The following is an 18192-nucleotide window of genomic DNA, read 5'->3' as shown; positions in this document are numbered from 1 at the left end:
GGACTGTAGTCCACCAGGCTCCCCCATCCCTGGGGTTCTCCAGGCAAGAACACTGGAGTGGGTTACCACTTCCTTCTCCAATGCATGAAAGTGAGAAGTGAAAGTGAAGTCGCTCAGTTGTGTCCGACCCTCAGCGACCCCATGGACTGCAGCCCACCAGGCTCCTCCATCCATGGGATTTTCCAGGCAAGAGTAATGGAGTGGGGTGCCATTGCCTTCTCCATTGAGCCACCTTACTTAAGTTCAAATACTGGACTTTTTGCTTAGGATTTATTTGAAAAATGTAAAAATAAAAGGATTTGTCTTGCTATAAAAGCACAAAAATTCCCTTTAACTTTCATTTTAAGATATAGTCTTTTTACATGCAGCTAGTAAATGGCAGAACCAAGATTCAACCCAGGTAGTATAGCTTCAGAGTCTGCTCTTAACAGCTAGGCATGCTCCATTCCTAGCTTCCCTGTGGGTTTCCCTGGTGGTGTAGTGGTAAAGATCCCGCCTGCCAATGTAAAAGACTTAGGCTTGATCCCTGAGTTGGGAAGATCCTCTGGAGGAGAGGATATGGCAACCCACTCCACTGTTCTTGCCTGGAGAATCCCATGGACAGAGGAGCCTGGCGGGCTACTGTCCATGGGGTCGCAGAATCAGATGTGACTGAAGCAAATTAGCATACACACTATTGGTAATGCTCCATTCCAGAAAGTGTGCTAGAAATGTTAACATATAATCCCACTGAATTATACTCAATGTTTTTGAATCATCACATTAATAGTTAATGATTCAAAACTTCAAGTAAACTGTGCAAAGTGTCAGTAATGAAGGAGAAGAAATGAAGGAGAAGAAAACAGGATGTCAATAATCTGTCAAACTCCACAGTCTGCACTCACAAATGTTGCTTGGCACTAAATTTCTTACACTGATGTTGAGTTCTTTAATATCATAGCAGAAAAGGCATTTGATAATAAATTCCAAAGCCATTCTCCAGGGTTGCATAAGAGAGAGTAGTGAGAGTGTCCTCATCAATGCAGCTTGCAAATGACTTGCAGCACAGCAGAAAGTCAGCATCAGCCAAAACTCAGAGCAGCGCTAGCTTCTCTCTACCTGCATACAAAATTACTTACAGACATCCGATTAGAAACAGTGCCTGTCTTTAGAAGAGGCTTGAACACTCAAGAAGGTAGTGAATTCCAAGTGTGTTTAATCTTATAGAGTAATCTGTTAGAATTTAAGGCATTCATATTTTTAACTTACTAAACTTATACTGAATTAAATGTTTAAGTTTAGTGTGCATCACGTTTTGGTATCACGTTTACTTTTTTTTTTTTGTCTACCTGTTCAAAGGCACTTTTCATTATATAACTCCTTATCTATTCTAATGTCCTACATTTCACTCTTGGAGAGCAAGTGTGCTTCCTCAAACTTGTGTTTTTCAGCATTTGAAAACAAAGTAGAAGCTGGACACCTTAGCAGAAGTGAGAAATTCTCTAGGAAAGATTTGAATTAATAGAGTTAGAGCACTGGTATGGGGTCAGGATTTAATATGGAGATCTTTAGTGTTTTTTCCATCAAAGTCAAAGGCTCCTCCAAATGTACATTTTTTCCCTGAGAAAATACAGGTTATTGGCATCTCAGTTGTTTGTTTCTTTGATTGACTTTTACATCAAAAGTTACATGTTCTTTACTCTTCCTTATCAAATTATCTCTCTTTGTAAGTGCCAATTTCATTGTCTAGCTGCTGTATTTGGTCTCATGGCCATATTCCTTATAGCTTCCTATGGAACTTGCACTAATTTCTCTCACATAGGATTTCAATATCTCCTTCCTCTTCTTCCTTTCTAATTAAAAATGTGGTCACACCAATGACCTAAAAAATTGGAGCTTCCTTTGATCTGTCTGCCCTTATCTTCACTACCAAATTTCTTAGAAGAATGATCCATTTTTTTTTTTACTGCTTCCATATCCTAGCAAATTCTTACCAACATTATCACACTTGAATTTCTCAAATCCAACTCCTTTTCTCTTTTTAGTTACCACTGCCCCTCTATTGATCACCCATTATAGCAATCTTTTTACTTTACCTGCTTCCAGCTTCATGTCCCTTGATCTTGTCCTCTGTTTAACCACTTGAGGTATCTTTCTAAAACTTTAATCTTGTCAGTGTTTCCCTCTGCTTAAGTTCTTTTATTGACTTTCTAGTGGCTTCCTCTTATGGCCTAAATAATAGATTGATAGATAAGCCCTGGAGAGGAAAACATAAATCATACAAAATATTCTTACCACATGCTATAAGGAAATAAAATTTTATACTTGGCATTTTATGCTTAGTGATTGTTATAGGAGAAAAAGAAGCAGAAGGAAAGTAGGTCAATAATTTTTATCTCCAAAGCAAAATATGCCCTTAGGTTTAATAAGACTATGGCTTGCTTCATTATCAATGAGAACATAAGGGGGAGTAGTTCTGATTTATGCCTAGGTAATTGGTATACAAAAATAATCTGAATCTGAAACAGCTTTATTAGTTGGTATCTGCTACTATAGGGACACCAAGCAAGCCTTTACTCCTGGGAGGGATTCTGTAACAATTATAATGACAATATTTTAAAGAAATTGGAACCAGATAGGTATTATATGACAGTCATAAGAATTCAATAGTGCTATTTATCTGAACATAAATATTACTTATTGGAATTATATACAGTAAAATCTCCAGCAAAAATATTGTTTATTTCTCTCTATACTTTTTTAATTTGGTAGAAGACTAGTTAATTTTCTCTTCAGATTGCTACAAATGCCTTTGAAAACAGTTCAAAGCTTATATCCCAAGGAATCTAGTTCAATGAGTAATGTTCTTATTTGATAGTTCCCTGGAAGGAAAGTTGTGACCAACCTAGATAGCATATTCAAAAGCAGAGACTTACTTTGCCAATAAAGGTCCGTCTAGTCAAGACTATGGTTTTTCCAGTGGTCATGTATGGATGTGAGAGTTGGACTGTGAAGAAGGCTGAGCGCTGAAGAATTGATGCTTTTGAACTGCAGTGTTGGAGAAGACTCTTGAGAGTCCCCTGCACTGCAAGGAGATCCATTCTGAAGGAGATCAGCCCTGGGATTTCTTTGGAAGGAATGATGCTAAAGCTGAAACTTCAGTACTTTGGCCACCTCATGCAAAGAGTTGACTTACTGGAAAAGACTCTGATGCTGAGAGGGATTGGGGACAGGAGGAGAAGGGGACGACAGAGGATGAGATGGCTGGATGGCTTCATTGACCCAATGGACGTGAGTCTGAGTGAACTCCGGGAGTTGGTGATGGACAGGGAGGCCTGGCATGCTGCGATTCATAGGGTTGCAAAGAGTCGGACCCGACTGAGCAACTGAACTGAACTGAACTGAAGGTAGACGAAACAGTGAAAACTTACTAGCATATGCTGTCAAACCATTCTCGGACACCAAGCAATACAATAGTGGTATGTGCTAAGTTGCTTCCGTCATTTCCAACTCTGTGACACCATGGACATGGCTCCTCCATCCGTGGGATTCTCCAGGCAAGAATACTGGAGTGGATTGCCATTTTCTTCTTTAGTGGATCTTCCTAACCATTGAACCTGCGATTCTTGTATCTTCTGCATTTGGCAGGTGAGTTCTTTACCACTAGCGCCACCTAGGAAAATCCAACAGTGTTGCTGCTGCTGCTGCTGCTGCTGCTAAGTCGCTTCATTTGTGTCCGACTCTGTGCGTCCCCATAGACGGCAGCCCACCAGGCTCCCCCGTCCCTGGGATTCTCCAGGCAAGAACACTGGAGTGGGTTGCCATTTCCTTCTCCAATGCAGGAAAGTGAAAAGTGATTAAAAGGTCATAAAGTTTAGCTTCAGTCAATGTATTGATATTTACTAGTTCAATGATATTAGGACTTAAACACAAAAATGTTTCTTACAACCAAAAAAAAAAAAACCTGAAAAACTGAAAACTTTAAAAAATTATGCACATATTAATGTACACATATTGATGTGAAAAATAAAGAAATTTAGGATTAAAAATGTTTGTTGTCTCTAAAATGCTATATCTACTTAGATGTAGGTGTGTAAGACATCAAGGCCTACCAAAGATAAACAAATATATAGATTTATAAATAATAACCTTGCAGAAGTTTTTGTTCCTATGCATTCACCATCACCCTCAAAATTATCTTGCTCATATCTTGGAAAGATATAAATTTAAATTCATATGTTTAAATAGATAGCATGTGGAGAAAAGAGTTAATTAAAGGGTAGATCCTAGAAGGAGTGGAAGGACTAGCTAATAGCAAGCAGATGATCAGAAAACAAGCTATCTTATAACTGATATCTGGGCTCAGTAAGAGATGATCCTACCTAGTGACAGGAAAATGGGAAAAATAAATATGCTTATTTTTAGAGTCTCCTTTAATTCCCAGGCTGAGGATATCCATTATTCACAATGTTGGCTGTAAATTAGAATACCTAGGGGCTTTTAAAATCACTTCCCAGAATACACTCCAGCTCAATTAAATCAGCATCTCTGGAGATGAGACTTTGGCATGAGAATATTTATAGCTCAACAGTGATTAAAATGCATGGCACAGGTTGAGAATCACTGATCTATAATGACTTCAGGTGCATCTATTGAGAATTCTTGGAAAATTCTCTCCCAATAGATTTTTGGCAGAGGAGAGAAAAATGCAAAAAGTCCTTTCTCCAAGCCTGCAGGTGCCAAGCAGAATGTAATTTGCACTTGGATGCCTTCTAGCTCCTGGATAGGACATTTATACCCTAACATGACTTTAGCATTCCTGACAAATTTGAAAATTGGCAAAGAGCCTTTGTCCCATTAAGCAGGTTCAACAGTCGTGGCCTTTAAAGCTCAGTTTAAGTCTAAGCTAGTGAGTGACAAGGGAAGGAAGAAAATAGTTTGGCATTGAGGTGTTCTAGTAACATTGTTCTATTGCTTTTCAATCTGCATTTCTTGTCCAAATTGCTTTTCATTGTTATCTTTTACTTCTGCTGTATCTTATATCATTTGCTGTTATAATCCCTGAATTTAAATGTACTGCGAGGATTCTGTGGTACTTTTAAGAATACAATTCATACTTATTGTTTAGATATATTTTCACATGAACAATAAAATAAGGTGTAAAGCTTAATTGTGAAGGAAAAAAATATTATCCAATCAAGAAACCTTCTTTATATCTTTTCAGAATACTACACACATTTCCAGATATAGTAATGACACTGATTTCATACTTCCATCACTTGCTTTCTTGGTGCCAGTTTGATCATATTCAGACCAATTTTCAGTAAGAACAGAATTTTGTGAAATTTCAACTAACTCCAGTTTCATTCCCATCCCCTGCTCAGTGGTAGTTGTGAAAATAACAGCCTGCATTCCCAGGACTAGAGGGGGAAAAAGCGAGTTTATTCTCAAAGAACTGTAATTAACTAAATGAATAAATAAATAAATGACAGAGGAAAGACAAATCTCCTAAGTGAAGGAACTTCAAATAATTCATGTAGATGCTCTTCCCTCAGAGAGGTGATTTTTTCCCCTTCTATATGGACTGTGTATAAGAAAGACTTCTTTCCAAAAAGTACAACACAGAAAAGGGGATAAATGGTAATTTTGCAATGAAAACCTGACAATAACTCTTTCAGCCACACAATATCAAGGTCTGCATCAACAGACATAAATCATGTCCATAGTATGTGTGTAATAAAAATGATGTATTATGTAATAAGAATTGCATTTTTATCTCTGTGATCTTTCTCCCCAAAACTTCTGAACTCAGTTTTATCATAAGAAAATATCAGACATGACAATAGAGGGGCATTCTACAAATGCCCCATCTGACTAGTATCCCTTAAAACTACCAGAGTCATCAAAAACATAGAAAATCTGAGAATTAGTCACAGCCAAGAGCAGCTTAGGGATCAGTTCAGTTCAGTTGCTCAGCTGTCCAGCTCAGTTGTCTGTGATCCCATGGACTGCAACATGCCAGGCTTCCCTGTCCATCACCAACTCAGGGAACTTACTCAAACTCATACCCATTGAGTCATCCTCTGTTGTCTCCATCTCCTCCCGCCTTCAATCTCTCCTAGCATCAGGGTCTTTTCCAATGAGTTAGTTCTTCGCATCAGGTGGCCATGGTATTGTAGTTTCAGCTTCAGCATAAGTCTTTCCAGTGACTATTCAGGACTGATTTCCTTTAGGATGGACGGGTTGGATCTCCTTGCAGTCCAAGGGATTCTCAAGAGTCTTCTACAACACCACAGTTCAAAAGCATCAATTCTTTGGCACTTAGCTTTCTTTATAGTCCAACTCTCACATACATACATACATCACAGCTGGAAATACCATAGCTTTGACTAGATGAACCTTTGTTGGCAAAGTAATGTCTCTGCCTTTTAATATGGTATCTAGGTTGTTCATAGCTTTGCTTCCAAGGAGCAAACATCCTTTAATTTCATGGCTGCACCTATCATCTGCAGTGATTTGGGAGCCCAGAAAAATAGTCTGTCACTGTTTCCATTGTTTCTCCATGTATTTGCCATGAAGTGATGGGACTGGATACCATGATCTTAAAAGTTTTCTGAATGCTGAGTTGTAAGCCAACTTTTTCACTCTCCACTTTCACTTTCATCAAGAGACTCTTTAGTTCTTTGCTTTCTGCCATAAAGGTGATGTCATCTGCATATCTGAGGTTATTGACACTTCTCCCAGCAATCTTGATTCCAGCATGTTCTTCATCCACTCCAGCATTTCTCATTATGTACTCAGCATATAAGTTAAATAAGCAGGGTGACAATATACAGCCGTGACATACTCCTTTCCCAATTTGGAACCAGTCTGTTGTTCCATATCCAGTTCTAATTTTGCTTCTTGACCTGCATACAGATTTCTCAGGAGTCAGGTCAAGTGGTGTGGTATTCCCCCCTCTTTAAGAATTTTCCAGAGTTTGTTGTGATCCACACAGTCAAAGGTTTTGGCGTAGTCAATAAGCAGAAGTAGATGTTTTTCTGGAACTCTCTTGTTTTTTCGATGATCCAACAGATGTTGGCAATTTAACCTATGGTTCCTCTGCATTTTCTGCCTTCCAGCTTGAACATCTGGAAGTTCACAGTTCACATACTGTTGAAATCTGTCTTGGAGAATTTTGAGAATTACTTTGCTGGCATGTGAGATGAGTGCAATTGTGTTTGAGCATTCCCAACACATTCTCAATTCTCAAAAGTAGTTTGAGCATTCTTTGGCATTGCCTTTCTTTGAGATTGGAATGAAAACTGACCTTTTCCAGTCCTGTAGCCATTGCTGAGTTTTCCAAATTTGCTGGCATACTGAAAGCAGCACTTGAACAGCATCATTTTAAGGCTGAAATAGCTCACTGGAGTTCCATCACCTTCACTAGCTTTCTTCATACTGATGCTTCCTAAGACCCACTTAACTTTGCATTCCAGGATGTCTGGTTCTAGGTGAGTGATCACACCATCGTGGTTATCTGGGTCATGAAAATCTTTTTTGTATAGTTCTTCTATGTATTCTTGCCGCCTCTTCTTAATATCTTCTGCTTCTGTTAGGTCCATACCATTTCTGTCCTTTATTGTGCCCATCTTTGCATGAAATATTCCCTTGGTATCTCTAATTTTCTCAAAGAGATCTCTAGTCTTTCCCTTTCTATTGTTTTCCTCTATTTCTTTGCATTGATCACTGAGGAAGGCTTTCTTATCTTCCCTTGCTGTTCTTTGGAGCTCTGCATTCAAATGGGTATATCTTTCCCTTTCTCCTTTGCCTTCAGCTTCTCTTCTTTTCTCAACTATTTGTAAGACCTCTTTAGAAAACCATTTTGCCTTTTTGCATTTCTTTTTCTTGGGGATGGACTTGACCATCCCTAAGCTGATATTCAGCTTCAGTTTAGCCGCTCAGTCGTGTCCGACTCTTTGCGACCCCATGAATTGCAGCACGCCAGGCCTCCCTGTCCATCACCAACTCCCAGAGTTCATTCAGACTCACATCCATCGAGTCGGTGATGCCATCCAGCCATCTCATCCTCTGTTGTCCCCTTCTCCTCCTGCCCCCAATCCCTCCCAGCATCAGAGTCTTTTCCAGTGAGTCAACTCTTAGCATGAGGCGGCCAAAGTACTGGAGTTTCAGCTTTAGCATCATTCCTTCCAAAGAAATCCCAGGGCTGATCTCCTTCAGAATGGACTGGTTGGATCTCCTTGCAGTCCAAGGGACTCTCAAGAGTCTTCTCCAACACCACAGTTCAAAAGCATCAATTCTTCAGCGTTCAGCTTTTTTCACAGTCCAACTCTCACATCCATACATGACCACTGGAAAAACCATAGCCTTGACTAGACAGACCTTTGTTGGCAAAGTAATATCTCTGCTTTTCAATATGCTGTCTAGGTTGGTCATAACTTTCCTTCCAAGGAGTAAGCGTCTTTTAATTTCATGGCTGCAGTCACCATCTGCAGTGATTTTGGAGCCCCAAAAAATAAAGTCTGACACTGATTCCCCATCTATTTCCCATGAAGTGATGGGACTGGATGCCATGGTCTTTGTTTTCCAAATGTTGAGTTTTAAGCCAACGTTTTCACTCTCCTCTTTCACCTTCATCAAGAGGCTTTTTAGTTCCTCTTCACTTTCTGCCATAAGGGTGGTGTCATCTGCATATCTGAGGTTATTGATATTTCTCCCGGCAATCTTGATTCCAGCTTGTGCTTCTTCCAGTCCAGCATTTCTCATGATATACTCTGCATATAAATTAAATAAGCAGGGTGGCAATATACAGCCTTGACATACTCCTTTTCCTATTTGGAACCAGTCTGTTGTTCCATGTCCAGTTCTAACTGTTGTTTCCTGACCTGTATACAGATTTCTCAAGAGGCAGGTCAGGTGGTGTGGTATTCCCATCTCTTTCAGAATTTTAGGGAAAGACAAAGAATAAATGTAATGCATTATGCTGCACAGGATCCTGGAACAGAAAAGGGACAGTCAGTAAATACTAAGGAAATGTGAATAAAATACACTTTCGTTTATAATAATCTATCTGCATAGATTCATTAATTGTATCCAATATACCATACTTATATAGTATGTTAATAAAACGGGAAACTGGTTTTTGAACATTTGGGAACTTTCTGTACTGTCTTTGCAATTTTTTTGTAAAAACCATTTAAAAACTGAAATGTATTTAAAATATACTAAGAAAATGGTTAACACATTTATTTATTTAAAATTCATTACTTAATTCTGTAAGATAAACCAATTTAAAAAAATTACGTGAAACTTATGCCCATCATGTGTCCTTTCCTCAGCACTTCCCTGTGTTCTGTCATGTTCTAGAAGCTCATGGATTAGAGCAGAGCTCTTTAGTTACTTGTGTCATTTAACTACTCTGAGACTCATAGGAGGTAACATAGTTGTGATGGAGATTAAGTGAAATAAAAAGATGTGTGGTACCCTTTGTGAACTCATGAACCAACAGACTAACACAGCTCAATACATGTAAACAAAGTATTAAATATAAAACAATTTTAAGGCAGAATAAGTAGGTAAATAAATATGCATTTAAATATGTCTCTTGAAGAAAATTAGAGACAACAAGGGAGTATTTCATGCAAAGATGGGCACAATAAAGGACAGAAATGGTATCGACCTAACAGAAGCAGAAGATATTAAGAAGAGGTGGCAAGAATACACAGAAGAATTGAACAGAAATGTCTTAACAACTAGACAACCATGATGGTATGGTCACTCACCTAGAGCCAGACATTCTGGAGTGTGAAGTCAAGTGGGCCTTAGGAAGCATTACTTCTCTTCCTTGTTTTACTCTTGGGAAAGTGCCTACTTTACACCTGTAGATTTAGAAATATTGAACTTCAAATATAAGAGGCAGCAAGCATCTCAAGTTTAAAATTTTAGCACTCTTCTATGCATGGGAAGATGCAAGAGTCAGGGTTCATTAAATCCAATTTATTTATCTTATCTAACTGGGGCCTGTAATCCTGCTTCTCAGTTTCCTCAAGGTTAACCATAGGGAGTGGTTGGAGTGGCTGAAGTCTAAGGACTGCTAGGTGGCAGGCATTTCCTTTCTCGGGGTTCACTGGCTCACACTGAAGGGCTCCATTCGCTGATTCCATTTCTCTGGTCTTCTGCTCCTGGTCATGAATGACCATTACTGGGAAACATTTCATAATCAGCATTTGTCCCAATCCACTGGGAGGCTCATCCCAGTTCAGTTAAAAAATTATTGATATGTCACTACAGCTGTTAAGTTTGGGACCAGGCCTCATCAATAATTAAAATTCTCTGGATTCTTTATAACTTGAATCCATCAGACAGTTTCCTTTGTTGCTTCTTCCCATATCTAGAATCACACTATTACAATTATTTCCTCTGAATGTTTAATCATAGAAGTATTGTTGGAGGCCTGATTGACACACTGGTTACTGTAAGAACAACAATCTTACAAATTAAACAGTATATAAGTAACACAGACAATGACATTATGCAATGCAGAGCTACAAAGCCAGTTTGTAAACAAAGAACAAATTTAGCTAATGATTAGTATAACTAGTTATAGCCCAGTTTTAATAATCGAGTGACCAAAGGAACCATAACTGATTTAATGAGCTATCTGCAGTTTCATTGTACTGGCCATGCACAGTTGTGCACAGCTTAATCTTTGAGACAACCATATGTTACTGGCAGAATCAACCAGGTAGAGAGAAAAAGATTAATATTCCAAAAGGCATAATCTACCAATTTATTGCAAGTCAGAATTAATTGAAGAAGTTTTTTTCTTACATCTAGAAAACACAGATTTAAACCAGTAATCCTTTGAAATAGAGACCATAAAAATTACAACCATATTTACCAGTTTCCTCAGTTCTATGTAACTAATCCCTTTTGTTAACAGCTTTATGAAATCTTGAGGTTTCTCATTTGAATTGTTTTTTTTTTTTTTTAAACTCAGCTCAGTGTTATTTTCTAAAAGTCAGAAACTTGTATGTATCTGAAAGTCTTTTTCATAAATTTTCTTGAAGAGGAAGCATTTTTACAAAGGCATCAAAGTGAAACCATAACTGTGTATATTAACAAAGACTTAAAGAAGGCAAGTTTAAATCTGCTTACTGCTATAATATACAAAACCTTCAAGCCAGAAAGAAAAACACCAATACAGTATACTAACGCATATATATGGAATTTAGAAAGATGGTAACGATAACCCTGTATGCGAGACAGCAAGAGACACAGATGTATAGAACAGTCTTTTGGACTCTGTGGGAGAGGGCAAGGGTGGGATGATATGGGAGAATGGCATTGAAACATGTAAATTATCACATGTGAAACGAATCGCCAGTCCAGATTCGATGCATAATACAGGGTGCTCAGGGCTGGTGCACTGGGATGACCCAGAGGGATGGGATAGGGAGGGAGGCGGGAGTGGGGTTCAGAATGGGGAACACTTGTACACTCATGGTGGATTCAAGTCAATGTATGGCAAAACCAATACAATATTGTAAAGTAAAATAAATAAATAAATAAATGGAAAAAAAAACCTTCATAACTAAAATTATGACTGATAATATTCTATCAGGACACATTAAATTCTTAGGAACTCCATATACTCTCTAGAATATATGTACCATTTTCCACATAACTTAAAGTTTATTATTCATTTGACATCTCTTCCCTTGTAGCTTAATATATCAAATGAACCTGATTAGTTTAATATCTCCCTTTGGGGTCCCTCAGGGGCCCCTTTGAAAGACTCCAAAGTTAGCTGGAAGTCAAAGGAACTTTATTATAATTTGATTTGGGAAATCTTGTCAAAGGAGCACCAAGTAATGTTTTACCATGGGTCACTGTGAAACTTAGCCAAAATGACAATAAAAGACTTTGAAGGCAAATACAGATTAAATACACTTGAACTCTGTATCAAGAGGCAGTTTAGCATCTTCAGAAAATGTGTCTGTTTTGAGAGAGAGAAAAGTCAAATTTATGTTTTACATTAGCTTAAAGTTTCATTTATTCAATTAGACTTATTTTAAACCATAGTTAATCCTAAATGATCATGTACAAAAACCCTTTTATCACTTAATTTAACATAATTTTAACTTTTAAGTTGTAGACTATCTGGAGAGATCCTAAAACATGTATTTCTAAAAGTTTCTTTACATTTAATTGGGCCTCCACCCACTTGTGGGTGTATCACTTAGCTTGCTGATATGTTACAAACAGCGTATATTGAGGCTTAAGGTCTAGTGGAAATTGACCACTCCACCATCCTGGACATATTTGCTTATATTCAGCCTGTGTAATGTCCTTGGGTAATGTCATTCTTTCAGAGCTTGTGTCCTGCCCCATTTCCTGTTTCATTTCCCTCCTCAGATTTTACTCCTATATTCTTACGGGAAGCAGAGGGGTGAAGGTCTGCCTTCTGTAATTGCTTTAAGACTGAGTGGGGTGTCGACCCTGAGGTCAGGGAGCAAAAATCTCAGGATACCTGGTCTAGGGGCCCAGGGGCAGGACAGCCTTGTTTTAATCTGTGTGGGCTGGCATTCTCACACAGTCATCATGTTGATGTGGAACTGCTTCCACTGCCTTCCTGTATATCTCCTTGATAATGAAGCCCTTTTTGTTCAGCATCAGAATACAAAAGTATCTATAAATGACAAAAGACTGGAAAGTCATGGTTAAACATCTGATCTGTTGACAAAGGGCTTGGATAATACTTATTTCTTAACTAAAGTAACCAGAGATCTCAAAGCGAATACACATCACTTAAAGGCAAAAAGCTCATTTACTCCACCATCAAAATGACATTCCAAGAGAGCTTTTCTCTCAACAGAAAGAAAAGACAAGTCCATGTCCTAGCTTACTCCCACACAGGATCCATTCACCAAGATTTACTCACCCAACCAAATTCAATCTGGTTTTAGGAATCCATGCATAACTCTTAATGGCAACCCACTCCAGTACTCTTGCCTGGAAAATCCCATGGACAGAGGAGCATGTTGGGCTACAGTCCACAGGGTTGCAAAGAGTAGGACAGGACTGAGCGACTTCACTTTCACTATGCATAACTCTTAAGTATTTTTTTTTTTTTATTTCTCACACCTTCTACTGAAAACATGTGTCTTCGTTTTCTTAAAGTTTTTTTCACATTGAGGTATATTTTGGCTGACAAATTTGTAACAGATATAGTAACTTATTTATGTTAAAGTGAAATGGCTCAATCATATCCAACTCTTTGCGACCCCATGGACAGTAACCTGTACCAGGCTCCTCCATCCACAGGATTTTCTAGGCAAGAATACTGGAGTGGGTTGCCATTTCCTTCTCCAGGGAATCTTCCCAACCCAGGGATCAAACCCAGGTTTCCCTCATTGTAGACAGACGCTTTACCATCTGAGCCACCAGGGAAGTCCTAATTTATGTTAAACCTAAACAAAATGAAAGTATTATACTTAATATTATACTTAACATGTTGATGACTCAAGACATGTCTATATTATTATTAGATCAACAAACTTAAACATTAATGCTGCTGCTGCTGCTAAGTCACTTCAGTCGTGTCTGACTCTGTGTGACCCCATAGATGGCAGCCCACTAGGCTCCCCCGTCCCTGGGATTCACCAGTTACTAATTTAATATTAACCCTATTTCCCAGTTCATGTGAAACTGAAACTCATTAACCATGGCAATGTGGTTAAAAAAAAAACCAAAAGACACAGACACACATTGAAGTCGCAGTTATTTTGGTTTCAACCTTCAGTCAGGTCCAGTAATATAAACCCATTAGTTTACAAAAAGATTGTATTAAAATTGGGGTTCTCACAGATGAAACAAGTCAGGCTCACTTGGCTAGGTGGCTAAATATTTATAGAAAAAGCAACTTTTAATTACATCAGACAAGCCAACTTCTAAATTCTTCTACTCTTTTCAAATTTGCATTCAAAAGACAACAGAGAAGACCAGAGAGGATATTTGCATCTCAAAGATAAAGGCAAGTTCTTTCTAGGATGACTTTGTTTCCCCTTTGTTTAATATTGGCAAGCTTCATAAGATGGACAGGGAAGCTTTTGGGAGTGGTGAAAGGACTTTTGGAGCCACCCTTCTAGTCCTGTGAAGGCTACACTTGTAAACCAAGGACAGTTTTGCTTTTCCCTCCTTTGCGAAAGAATTGGGTGGCCTCCCCAACAAGGACTGATACATCTACCCACCCGTGTTGGAAAGCTTCACCTCTTCTCCTAATAGCCTAAGGGAGAAGGCCCCTCAGGAAGGCCTAGGGGCAACACCCAGGCTCCCACAAGAAAGAGGGGAAGGCAAGAGGAGAGATAGGGTAGAGGGTCTGAGGAATCTGCCCTGTAATCCCATTAGCCTGGTCCTCAGCTTAAGGGAGGAAGAAGAAAGGAGAGCCCTTACCCACTTGAGTGACAGTACTGGGGCACAGTGGGTACACACAGAGTTCCTCAATTGTTTCTACAGTCACTCACCTGTTCACAGAGGGTTCGAGGAGAAAGAAATGAGAAAACCATAGTGGAAGCCCTTAGTACCAGATGTCTGCTCATTACCGAAAGTAGAAAAGTATTGGTTGCTCAGTCATGTCCGACTCTTTGCGACCCCATGGACTGCAGCCTGCCAGGCTCCTCTGTCCATGGGATTTTCCAGGCAAGAATACTGGAGTGGGTTGCCAACACCTTCTCTAGGGGATATTCCTGACCCAGGGATTGAACTGAGTCTCCTGCACTGCAGGCAGATTCTTTACTGTCTGAGCCACCAGGGTAGTACATTACCAAAGTAACCAGAATAAACCCAAACCTAGCCAGCCAGAAAGTCACATTAACATGACTTCCTAGTCCCATTAGACCAGTGACCTTTCTCCAAAGTGCCTTATAAACAGTTGCCCTTCATAAGGAGAACACCCCAAATTGGCGCCAAAGCCCACCAGAGAGTAGGTGAAGCTCCCCAGATTGGACAAGGTCAAAAAGGCCCCAGTGGGACCCTGATGTCAAGCTGTTCTGGGGAAAAGATTATTCAAGCATTTAATTTACAAAGGAGAGTAGTAGCTATTAGAGAGTCAATCAACTTGTTCCTCACTGTCAAAGTTATCCAGGGCTTCTTTAGGGGAAATTAGAATTGGATGCCTCAAGTCCAAGGGAGCCCCAGGTCTTTTCCTTTTCAGAGTATTCCTCACCTTTGTAAAGTGCTTCTGACTGCCAGTCAGTCAGTTCAGTCGCTCAGTCGTGTATAACTCTTTGTGACCTCATGAACTGCAGCATACCAGGTTTCCCTGTCCATCACCAACTCTCGGAGCTTGCTCAAACTCATGTCCTTCGAGTCGCTGATGCTGTCCAACCATCTCATCCTCTGTCATCCCATTCTCCTCCCACCTTCAATCTTTCCCAGCATCAAGGTCTTTTCCAATGAATCCATTCTTCACATTAGGTGGCCAAAGTATTGAAGCCTCAGCTTTAGCATCAGTCCTTCTAATGAATATTCAGAACTGATTTCTTTTAGGATTGACTGGATTGATCTCCTTGCTGTCCAAGGGACTCTCAAGAGTCTTCTCCAATACTACAGTTCAAAAGCATCAATTCTTCAGCGTTCAGCTTTCTTTACGGTCCAATGCTCACATCCCCATACATGACTAGTGAAAAAGCCATAGCTTTGACTAGATGGACCTTTGTCAGCAAAGTAATGTCTCTGCTTTTTAATATGTTGTCTAGGTTGGTCATAGCTTTTCTTTCAAGGAGCAAGCATCTTTTAATTTCAAGGCTGCAGTCATCATCTGCAGTTATTTTGGAACCCAAGAAAATAAAGTCTGTTACTGTTTCCATTGTTTCCCTATCTATTTCCCATGAAGTGATGGGACCAGATGCCATGATCTTTGTGTTTTGAGTGTTGAGTTTTAACAGATGTGACTGCCAGATTGTTTAAATGTGAGCCATTCAGAGGCCATTGCTCTTCTGATCTTACCGTATCTAATATTCACCCCAAAGATCTTTTCTTTGGGATAGATGAAATATTTCCCATTTTGTAAGCTTTATAACACCAAAGCCCAAAACATGCAGACAAATTTCAGCAAAAATGGCACAAATTTCAGCATCCATGCACAGATGAACTGATTCCCTCAATCAGGTAAACAAGTTTACCCTACTACACAAATGAACTAATTACAGCTAGGCTACCCTCCCCCAAAAAATAGCTCCCCAATGAATCATTTCCAACTGAGCCAATTCCCAAATCAGGTAAATGTACCCTACAAAACAAATGAGCTAAATCCAACTAGGGTGGACTTGCCCCACAAGAACTAGTTTCCAAATGAACCAGTTCAGAGTGGAGTCCAACAACATTTTCCCTCTCCAACAGGGTACCCCAACCAAACTGGCTTGTCCCTTACAGAAAAGCACAAATTGGTGGGGCAGGGGCGGGGGAGGGGGTCGGGGATGGAAATGTTCCCAGTGTTCTCACTGGAGCGACTTACCCTCCAAAATTGAGCCCATGGGCTGTTAACACAAAAGGGTACATAAAAACAAGCAAACTGGCTGAACTGGCAGTTGAATTGGGTAGACTTAACCTACAAATGAAATCAAGTCCATCAACTCTTAGAAGTTTGTCGGGTCCTTGTCTCAACTGCCAAGTGCTGGGGGCTGCTGGTACCATTACAGGGAATCTTGAAGGAAAGACCCTCAGGACGAATGGCCCCAGCAGCTGCCAAGGGCTTGCCCCAATATTCCCTGATTGGGGCCGGCTAGCCACCAGCAGTGAGGCTCCTGGCTGGCTAAGCCAAGTTGTTAGGAGTCCAGGCTCACTCTGTTCACCATATGACAGGCCGATGAATCTGTGAGATGAGGGGATGAGGCAAGAAGAGACTTTATTCAAAGAAAGCTGATCAAGACAATGGCAGGCTAGTGCCTCAAAATAACCATCTTGTTAAGGCCTGGTTGCCGGGTTCTTTTCTGGATCAGAGATGGGGGTGGGGTGGGGTGGAAGGTGAGGAAATAAAGTAAAAACTATTCAATCCTTGCAAATGTCCCTAGAATGGCAAGCCTTACAGTCCTTCACAGGTGGGTTGCTTAGGTTATCTCCCTCAGGCAGGCCATTATGAATGTTTATAATAACAAAAAAGGGATAAAGTCACAGAAGCAGATCCAGTGTAAATTTAAAATTAACCCTTCTCCATTATACTCTGTCCAGGTTGGTGATGGTCCTTTGAAATATGTCTTTTTCACAATGTATAAATCTCTGGTTGCAGGTCACTGAGGCATCTGATCTTTATCTAAAGATAGATTAGTGAGATAAGCTTTAGAAACTTAGAGTGTCCCTTAATAGCTTAATTAAACTTTTTAGCAATATAACACAATAGCAAGGAACTAACTGGGAAGTGAGCTTTGCAAACACAAACCTAATTAACAAAACTGGAATTTAATATTTAGTGAAACAAAAATTATTTTTTTCATTGTAAGGGCATTAGCCTTGCTGCCTGGGAAGGCTTTATTCCATTAAATAAAAATGAGCCTGTCAGTAGTAAGGCCAAGTCTCAACCTCACAATCCGTTTCCTGGGGCCTTGACCCATGCCCCAAGTAGTTTAGTCCCTTGACCAGTGACATTTCTAATACTTCCTTGTAAGTCAAGGATCACAGCCCCATCGCTCCTTTGATGCTCAAGCTGAAACCCACTGCAGCTGCCCTCACCAATCAAGGTCGTTTTAAGAAGTCTTGTCCTCCAAGCGGCCTGCAGTCTCAACAGTAAGCGGTTTTCCCCAAGTTTTCCAGGCCTTCGCGGTCTCAGCTGCCTAGTTTGGGCTGAGACGATTGAGACTGGATAGGACCACTGACCCCTCAGCTGGGTCTGCACAGGCCTGGGGACCTTGTGATGTTTGGAGGCCTGGAGCCTAGTTGTACCTGTGCACAGGAACCACTGGGCACCTTTCTAAATCGGGATTCCCGGCCTCCCCTGGCTGCCTGCGCACCGCACCCCCGGTTCCCCACACCCCCTCGTTTCCCATGCCCTGCGGAATCGCATCCACATCTCTCACGCCCTCTGTTCCCTGCATCCACGCCCCGCACGCCCACGCCCCCACGCTCTACAACCTTACGTCCACGCCCCCCATGCCCTGCGCTCCCACGTCCACGCCCCCCAGGGCCACAACCCCACGCTCTGCGACCTCGGGTCTAGCT

General features: G+C 40.3%; 2 long non-coding RNA genes across 8 annotated transcripts in view; one reads left to right on the top strand and one right to left on the bottom strand.

The window, feature by feature from the left end:
- The window catches only part of LOC147342470 (uncharacterized), a 294857-nt gene that overhangs the window by 239864 nt on the left and 36801 nt on the right, over positions 1 to 18192 (top strand). Inside the window, exon 4 of one of the 7 annotated variants that reach the window (XR_015158148.1) lies at positions 3628 to 3647. The exons of the other annotated variants lie outside the window; for them this stretch is intronic. This is a non-coding gene — a long non-coding RNA (uncharacterized LOC147342470). Of the gene's footprint in view, positions 1 to 3627; positions 3648 to 18192 lie in introns of those variants that run through there. 7 annotated transcript variants of the gene reach the window in all.
- LOC147342472 (uncharacterized) lies at positions 16983 to 17844 on the bottom strand. The gene is made up of 2 exons (XR_015158153.1): positions 17707 to 17844; positions 16983 to 17290 (listed from the first exon to the last, which is right to left on the bottom strand). It is a non-coding gene; the product is annotated as an uncharacterized LOC147342472 (long non-coding RNA).

Source organism: Bos grunniens, chromosome 29 (assembly GCF_055505025.1).
Source record: "Bos grunniens cultivar Pamir isolate PY7600 chromosome 29, Bosgru_T2T1.0, whole genome shotgun sequence".
NCBI classification, from domain to species: Eukaryota; Metazoa; Chordata; class Mammalia; order Artiodactyla; family Bovidae; genus Bos; species Bos grunniens.
This window is presented reverse-complemented; position numbering and strand designations above follow the sequence as displayed.